General features: G+C 38.4%; 1 protein-coding gene across 2 annotated transcripts in view; it reads left to right on the top strand.

Annotated features, from left to right (window-relative positions):
* The window catches only part of ankrd10a (ankyrin repeat domain 10a), a 29,395-nt gene that overhangs the window by 8,745 nt on the left and 11,303 nt on the right, over positions 1-9,347 (top strand). The gene's annotated exons all lie outside the window — the stretch shown is intronic.

The following is a 9,347-nucleotide window of genomic DNA, read 5'->3' as shown; positions in this document are numbered from 1 at the left end:
TTGAAGTCGAGGCAATTTAGCTGTGTGAATTTGGCATCCCGTATTGCTCAATGATTGTCTTTGTGCCACTTCTGTGCTGGGTTGTGTTGAAGAAACAAACAAATTATTTTATGAACCAAATCAGTACAAACATGGCAGAAACTAGTGATAAATCGGATCATTTCTGAGTGACACGAGGGACCTACTTCTCTTTTTGAATGAAATCACTAATTGACACAATTGTCACAGCACAGGTGCCAGATGGCTCTGTAATGAAAGGCCTGAACAGGCTGATTCGTTCGGGGTGCTTCTGCAGCAAATGGAGCTTTAAGGATTTGGCTGTTAGGCTGCGCCATAAGCTCATTTGCATTTCGGTGGGGGACATCCAAATCCTCTGTGTCCATAAGGTGACTCATGATAAAGCCCCTTTCCCGAGGGGTTGATGAGGAAGTTGTTTCTGTGTGATTTTATTTAAAAACAGCTTAGTTGGCGACGACAGTGCCAATTAGTCAGTTCCCAACCTTCTCAGTAATACTCTCCCTCGCTGCACTGTWTCATTACCATGTGCCATCCACTTCAACCACTCGAAATGATGGTCTTGAATTAAAATCTGCCATCACAACCACACTCTCATACTTATTGTAGGTGACTTTTTGTCCCACTTGTCTACTGCCGTTTGTGCGATACACATGGGTTTTGGAGAATGTTTGTTGGTGGCGTTCCTCATCAATAAGTCTGCTGCTGTAGTGGTTATTTCAATGTTTACGTTTCATTGTCTTTTATTGTAACTCGGTAATGTTAAATAATGTAAGGTTATGCTAACTGAATGCATTTAAAATGTCTGTAAATATATACTAGAAATATACTATTCAGAGTTAATGTACTTCTCTCAGCAGGGCATAGGGCAAATGCACATTTCCTCCTTTCTTATACGGAGTCTGGATTTCTCCCTCTCCTTGCTAGTGCCATCTAATAATTATCTCACCATGTGAGGGATGTGACAACAGAACTATAGCATATATGTAGTGTTACGGAACTACAGTGGTATGTGATATCTTAACTTAACCTTGGCCTAACGCCTCGATCACACCAATCGCGTCAGTGCATTTTGGTACACCAGAAGTACATTCATTTCCATCGGAACGCTGCGTTGGCCTTGCAGCGTTGCAGTGCGTTCTGTGTGGTTCATACGTTGGATTTATCAAGCGTATGTGACAAACTGTATCTGGAGACGGCTTGACAGAAATGGTAGCAGAAGGTGAATGTTGAAGTGTAAGTGTTTACTTTGGCGTCTCTTGAATTTATTCAGTTGTCACGTTGAGTTTTTTTAATCTGCTTTAAACTGCATCTTATCGGATACTTTTCATTAGTGTATACGCATGAACTTGTAGCTGGCGCAAACAGTTAGGCCCTGTACTAATTTAGTACGTTTGGTGGTATTAAGGAATGCAGTGTTAAGGGCATACCCCACCTTAAGTGTTGAGTATTCTGTAAGCTTGATAACAAGCATTGTACCTGGACACCTCGCCTAATTGATTTAACCACATTTACAGTCAAGTTTCACAGTCAAGCCCATTAGTCACAATGACGATTTCACTTCCTTGTCACAATTTCACAAATCTCCACAAGGATTATTTAATCATGAAAGAATTGAAAATGAGCAAATGTGCATTTGGTCCATGTTTCCTTCCAAAACTATCAATGAAAAATGATTTGTAAGAAACGTGCTACAAGTCATAATATAACTCTTAGTAGTCTGCATCTGTGTATATTTATAGCATTATGTATTACCCATGCTTTTTCATGCCTTTGACAGCTACTAAGATCTAGTATTTTAGTCCTTATGTTAGTGAAAAGTTTAGGTAAARTGTATAGTGACTAGTAAAGTGAAGGAAGCTCATGTTTCGTAGACTATTTTAATTTGCAGTCACTCAAGAAGATGACATCTGACACTGACATTATCCTCTCAACATTAGTTTGAGATATTTTCAACTATCTTGAAAATTAAACATCCATGGTAATTCCTTTAAAGTAACTTAAATTGGCACAATACGAGAACCTTAAATCCAATATTTATTCCACATCCACCAATTTAGAATATGGCTATAAGATAAGAACTCACCATTTCTATGGCTTTCAAAAGCCTGGCAAACCTAAATTCATTTCTGTAGCAGGGATTGGTTCTAATTTTAATGGTCAATGCCTCTGTATTGACTTCCCCAAGCCAAGTGAGCCAAAATACTGGATTAGCGGCTTCCATGGAAAAACAGACTATTCAACTGTTTATACCTCAGAGTTGATATTGCCTCCAACTGTGTCTCAATAAGAGTTGAGGTTTTAAATAATGTCTCTCAAAAGTGTCCTTCCTCACCACACTCAATCAGGACTGTAGTGTCTTACAAAAGATGGAAACTTTTGATTTCTCTTGAATCCCTTATGACTTCAAAAAATAACACGTACCAACCAAAGCCACCATGGAACAATTATTACATGTTATGTCCTTGTTACATCATATTTATTCTCGTTCAAAGCCTGGAGATTAGGTGAAGGCAGATTTGTACTTGTTCACAATTCATTCGACRTTGTATCCATGGAGAGACCGTTCGTATTGATCTTATTGGACATCTCTCCAAATCGTGGGTTTAACGTTAAACTTTATAAGGAGCTTTTTTGTTGTAGGATGACTCTGTCCTAGACCACATGATTACTCAGTTTTTCTCTTAAAATAAATCGTAACTCCAAATACATTCTGAGCAGAACAAACCTTAACATTCCTTACCCAAATTACACCATTACATGTTTTTATAACACCCTCCTCAGCTATACCTGATAACATAGCTTGAACAACTATACATCTTGAAGATGCCATTATCAATAAAACATCACAATAAGGTGCAGAGGATTAGATTTGCCTGCTGGCGGGCAAGGAGACTCCAAGCTCTGCTAAAACCACTGACATCTGCGTGACGTTTTCAAGGGATTGTTAAATAATGTTAACTATTTGGTTGTAATATCATCACCTCTTGAAGAGCATAGTCAGAACCACAAATTTCTGATTATTCCGTGCAAAACAATTGCTCACATTTAGCTCCATCATAGTTGTACAGAAAGTAATGGCATTCTTTAAAAGATCAGTAAACAGCCATTTATCATGTAATTTCAGATACGTGAGGGTAGCCTTACGATATCTCTCAATATTGGCCACCATTAATTGGATATTTGAGTGATTTTATAAAATAAAAGTGAACTATACCTGACAGGGTTTAGGTTCATTTCCCATACTTTATGGGTTCAGCCTGTCACGCAGAAGGGTGCTTTTGCAGATTTACTGTTTGCTGATCATGTTTACTATGTAAGCTACTGGTAGAAACGTTGTACAGTTGACTAGACCTAATGTACATTCTTATCCAAGCAATGTAGGCCTACCTAGCTTAGTTAGCTAACATTATCCCCTTTTGAACATTGTTTTTAAGTGTTAATCGTGATAGCTGCTGACAGACATCATAGGCTTCATTTAATGATGGACCACATTAAATTGGCTAGGTAACAACAGATCACGTCAATATGGCTAGTTAACAAGCAAACTTCAGGGGATAAACTAGATGGTTATATCCAAATATTATTTGATTTGCTTGCAATCTATACTGGTGATGACAGTAGTCCGACTGACAACTTTACTAAGACGAGGACTTGCCAATGTCAAGCTCTTTCCAAAGCCTAATCTCTGATAAAGCAAGCTAAATGACACGCTGCTTAGCTAGCTACATGCCAAATGGATAGGCTACCCTTGCGTATCTGAAAATACATCATCAATTGATGTTTACAGATCATGAAAAGCATGCAGTTACTTGCTGTATAACTCTGATGGAGCTTAATGTGAGCAATTGCATAGAATAATCGAAGGCCTCTACGTTGTTCCAAATTCTTGCATATACTTTTCCGAAATCAAGTTATCTACGTGCCAATGCCTTGATCACCGGGCTGTAGGTAGCCTAGCTGTTAGAGCGTTGGGCCAGTAACCGAAAGGTTGCTAGTTCAATTCCCGAGCCGACTTAAGCAAGTCACTCAGCCCTAATTGCTCCAGGGTTGCAGTTGATAATGGCTGACTCTGGCTGTGACCTTATTCTCCAAGGTTGTCTCAGGGGGAGTTGGGATATGCAAAAAATACATTTCAGTTCCATGCGTATAATACACACTTGTGCATATGTGAAACAGGACAAATATAAGTACCCATCAAATGTTTATTTATATTTTATTATTAACTACCCCATGCGTTCCAATTCTTTCCATTATTGTCTTACTTTCCATTATTTATACTGCCAGATTCACCAGGACATGGAGCAGTAGTTTTTTTGGTCATTTCTTGTCAACTTATTAACAATCCTCCAAGTGCCATAATTACCAAATTACTCTAAAGTAAAGATACATTTTCAAGAGAAACCAAATGCATAGTCCCGAAATGTATACATGTACAGTTAAGTGACTGCTATATTATTATATTTTTCTACATCATGAGCTTTCAGGTTCCTGAATTTAGTGGGACAGTCAGTGAAGGGGTGAAAATATAGAGAGATATGTTAGGACAGCAGTTCCTGCGTGAGTTTAGGTTGCTTACTTGTTACAGCATAACAATGATTCATTAATGTTTCCATGTTTTATGTAGGATTGTTTCACTGTTTTGAATGTTAATATATTTGATTTAGATCTTGTTGAAATCATTTGCTAAATGGCCATCTAAGAATTGATTGCAAAAAAATTGTACTGTCACTAAAAAACAAATCCCCTGCACGTTTCGATGTTTTGCAGCTATTGAATTTGAACTTGAATTTCTCAAGTAATCCCAGAAAGGGGGAGCATTCCAAATAGGCACTGCAGAATCTGCCACAAGTGCTACAGCGAACATCTTACAGTTGTGGCATTGAGTGTTCTCACTATCGCTTGGTTTCTACACACTGGCAAACTGTCAAGGTATTTCTTGCAGTGATTGGTTTTAATGCTAGGATAGCAGCCATGATAGTCATGTCTAGACCTGCATGTTTAGTTTACCTAATTGTTCATCTAATTTTATTCAGATACTTGCTAACTAACCATAGGATTATTGGTCAAGCTCAGGATTTACAAATCAGAAATGGTGCAGAATGCAGTCCAATTGAGTCATTAGTATGCATTTAGCAACTTTTGTTACAGGTCTTACTCTCAATGCCAGACAAGAGAAGTAAGCCTAATTTAATACCCAGTCTTGACAGGGTATAAATCCCATAGACTCAATCAATGCCGTTAGAAAAAGATCAATCCTTGTTTACAAGATGCCTGATAAGCATCTTGTTCATTATTTTATAATCAGACTAAATAACGACAGGAGCCACTGGCATACATACAATGTGCACCAGGCCCAAGTCCATCATAGGATATTGCATACACAGACTTCTCTATTAATAGCCAACACTGTTGCTATATTGGTCTGTTTTCATGGACCCCTGGTATCCGGATGTTAGTGTTGCAAGGCAAAACAGTAGTCCTATTCTTTCCGCGCTGAAAGAAAGCCCAAGCAAACATGATCACTGAGTTTTTTATTTATTTATATTTTTGGGGGCCGAGCCAAAATGGTGCTTTCCTAACTGATTTTTATTAGGATCTATGGATTTGGGTACAACCAACCTCCATTCAACTGATCGCAAATAGGTGAACTGATTGGAAAATAGATGAGCAGACCATTCAAAGGTGTTGGGTTAGGGTTCTTCCTTGCAGGTTGCCTGGCATTGAGAGTGACTCTCCAGGTGACTCCCCAATACTAAGTAATGTCTGTTTATAAGACAGTTAAAAAAAAAAAATCTGATCATGTTTGGAAACATTTTATTTGTAAGTAGTGGATAGCTGGGGTATACTGGGGAAATAGCTGTATGCAAATCATCTGTTCATTTCATTTGTAATGTGATATGATTKTGCACTTGAAATTCTAACTTACAACTAATTGCATTTTGCTGTTTATTTTACTACATTTTTTGAGCTTGTTATACAAGTGATGAGGAATAAARTAGAGCTTAGGCCTATGTTGCATTTGTCTGAATTCATAAATGATCAATCTCCATAAGTAGTAGTAATGACCAAATGAATGTCACATAAGACCTGTAGGGCCTATTTCGACGAACATTGGTCAGCGTACTAACACAAGATTATCTCCTGCACAGCTGATCTCAATTACAACCATCATTGGCCACCGATTTTACTACTCCCTAAAGTAGATGCCAAGGTTATTTTAGTCCCGATCGCTGCCAACATTTGAAGACTTTCGCCGTCTGGTGGTTATCATCGGGAAAAATGAATCATAATTAATCCTAAAAGCGATGTATCAATTTGACAATCATTCCGTACAACTGAAATAAAGTATTTCCTAATTTACCATGGCAAATCTGCTGTGGTAATTTACCCTAGATACTAATGGAAAACAAATTTTGGTGCTCATGTTAATTTTTTATTTCCAATTTATGTAATCCAGTAATTACAATGTGTCTTTACAAACTATAATAATTTATTATCAAGACCGGGGGGGGATATCCCTGCACTGTCCATATTTGAAATATGTAACTAAATCAAGTCAATCATGATGAGTTACATATCATCTTCATTTATCAAATGAAAATAGTAAAAAGTTATTTCAAATGGCACACATTATTTTGCAATTTTAAGATGAAACGTTTGAATGAAGTCTACTACTACTTCTCTTATATTAAGTATTTTACATTCATCAGGCTTATGGTTTCCTATGCTCCTGATAGGTCATTATTTCGTTGAGGGGTGAGAATAGAGAACCTGGATGACAACAAGTTACAGCAAGCTGTCTGTCAACGGAAGAGCAGCTAAATCACTAGTTTATTCTTGTTGGTTTTTCGTTGCAATCAAGCTCATTTTAGTACGCATGTGCAGTGTGCTTGTAATCATCTGGTCGTATAGTTTTGAGAAGAGAAAAAAACGCGCTAACACAGGGCTCAATGTAAAGTCCCTTGTCTTTGTTGCAATGCACCCAAAAATCTGTTCGACGTTGATATAGGCTGCTATAATGAGCAACCCTGTACAATTGACTGATGCTGCAGTGTTGGGAGACAGTGTCTTAACATTCCCTAATTTCAATGTAATTACAGAAGCTATCGCCAGCAGCAGAATGTCCCTGCCAGAACCAATGTTCTGCCCACAGCCCTCTGAGTGCCAACCCTTCTGATGCCAAACAAGTTTGACATTTACCACCTGTGGAATATATAGTGCATTCTGAAAGTATTCAGACCCCTTGACTTTTCCCACATTTTGTTATGTACAGCCTTATTCAAAAATGGATGAAAATGTATCAATCTATACACAGTACACCATAATGACAAAGCAAAAATAGGTTTATAGACATTTTTGCAAATGTATTAAAAATAAACTGATATTATATTTACATAAGARTTCTGACCCTTTACTCAGTACTTTGTTGAAGCACCTTTTGCAGCGATTACAGCCTCGAGTCATCTTGGATATGATGCTACAAGCTTGGCACAACTGTATTTGGGGAGTTTCTCAGATTCTTCTCTGCAGATCCTCTCAAGCTCTGTCCGGTTGGATGGGGAGCGTCGCTGCACAGCTATTTTCAGGTATCCAGAGATGATAGATCGAGTTCAAGTTTGGGCTCTGCCTGGGCCACTCAAGGACATTCAGAGACTTGTCCCGAAGCCACTGCTGCATTCTCTTGGCTGTCTGTTTAAGGTCGTTGTCCTGTTGGAATGTGCACCTTCGCCCCAGTCTGAGGTACTGAGCACTCTAGAGCAGTTTTTCATCAAGGATCTCTGTACATTGCGCCGTTCATCTTTCCCTCGATCCTGACTAGGTTTCCTCCAGATGTGACGCTTGGTATTCAGGCCAAAGAGTTCCATCTTGGTTTCATCAGACCAGAATCTTGCTTCTTATTCTTTTAGGTGCCTTTTGGCAAACCCCAAGGGGGCTGTCATGTGCCTTTTACTGAGGAGTGGCTTCTGTCTTGCCACTCTACCATAAAGGCCTGATTGGGGGAGTGCTGCAGAGATGGTTGTCCTTCTGGAAGGTTCTCCCATCTCCATAGAGGAACTTTGGAGCTATGTCAGTGACCATCAGGTTCTTGGTCACCTCCCTTACCAAGACCCTTCTTCCCAGATTGCTCAGTTTGGCTGGGCAGCCAGCTCTGGGAGAGTCTTTGTGGTTCCAAACTTCTTCCATTTAAGAATGATGGAGGCCACTGTGTTCTTGGAGACCTTCAATGCTGCAGAAATGTTTTGGTACCCTTCCCCAGATCTGTGCCTCGACACAATCCTGTCTCAGATCTCTACGGACAATTCCTTCAACCCCATGGCTTGGTTTTTGCTCTGACATGCACTGTCAACTGTGTGACCTTATATAGACAGGTGTGTGTGCCTTTCCAAATCGTGTCAAATCATTTGAATTTACCACTTGTGGACTCCAATCAAGTTGTAGAAACATCAAATACGATCAATGGAAACAGGATGCACCTGAGCTCAATTTTCGAGTCTCATAGCAAAGGGTCTGAATACTTAAGTAAATAAGGTATTTGTTTTATTTGTAATGCATTTAAACAAATTCTGAAACAGCTTTTGCTTTGCTATTATAGGTTGTGTGTAGATTGAGGAAAAATCTATTTAATCCATTTTAGAATACGGCTGTGACGTAACAAAATGTGGAATAAGTCAAGGGGTCTGAATATTTTCCAGAATGCACTGTATATTGTAATGTTTTTGGCTACCTCTTTTAAATATGAGGTAGACGAGGCCTAAGGAACTGACAGTTTAGGTCAGATGGAAAATGTTCTTTAAACATTTTGTTTACACTGAAACCAAGTAGGGCTGGGAATTGCCAGGGATCTCATAATACGATATTATCACGATACTTAGGTGCCGATACGATATGTATTGTAATTCTCATGATTCTGTATGTATTGCAATTCGGTACTGTAATTATAAAAAAATATATATATATTCTTTTTTTGCGATTCGACGTTCCAAACATATTGCCCACCATATGTCTGCTGCAGAGGAACAGGAGAGCTTTGAGAATTTATTTTGATCAGTTCTACAAATAAAAGTGCTGATAACAAATTGGCTCCCTTAAAAAAAACAAGCTATGCAGTGTTTTGACGCAGGTACAGCCAACTAGCGCACAAATAATATTGCAATATTGTCAAATTGATACCATACGAAATATCGTCAAATAATTTCCCGATAACTAAATCGATTTTTATTTTCTTCCCATCACTAAAACCAAGGGTATAACATATTTTCTTAAATGACAAGATAAAGATCAAGTAATATATCTTCTACTTTTTCAACCAGTCATATTAAAAATATACA

The sequence above is a fragment of the Salvelinus sp. IW2-2015 genome, linkage group LG12, assembly GCF_002910315.2.
Source record: "Salvelinus sp. IW2-2015 linkage group LG12, ASM291031v2, whole genome shotgun sequence".
Classification (NCBI taxonomy): Eukaryota; Metazoa; Chordata; class Actinopteri; order Salmoniformes; family Salmonidae; genus Salvelinus; species Salvelinus sp. IW2-2015.
Note: the sequence above shows the minus strand (reverse complement) of the source record. Positions and strands in the feature narration are given on the sequence as shown.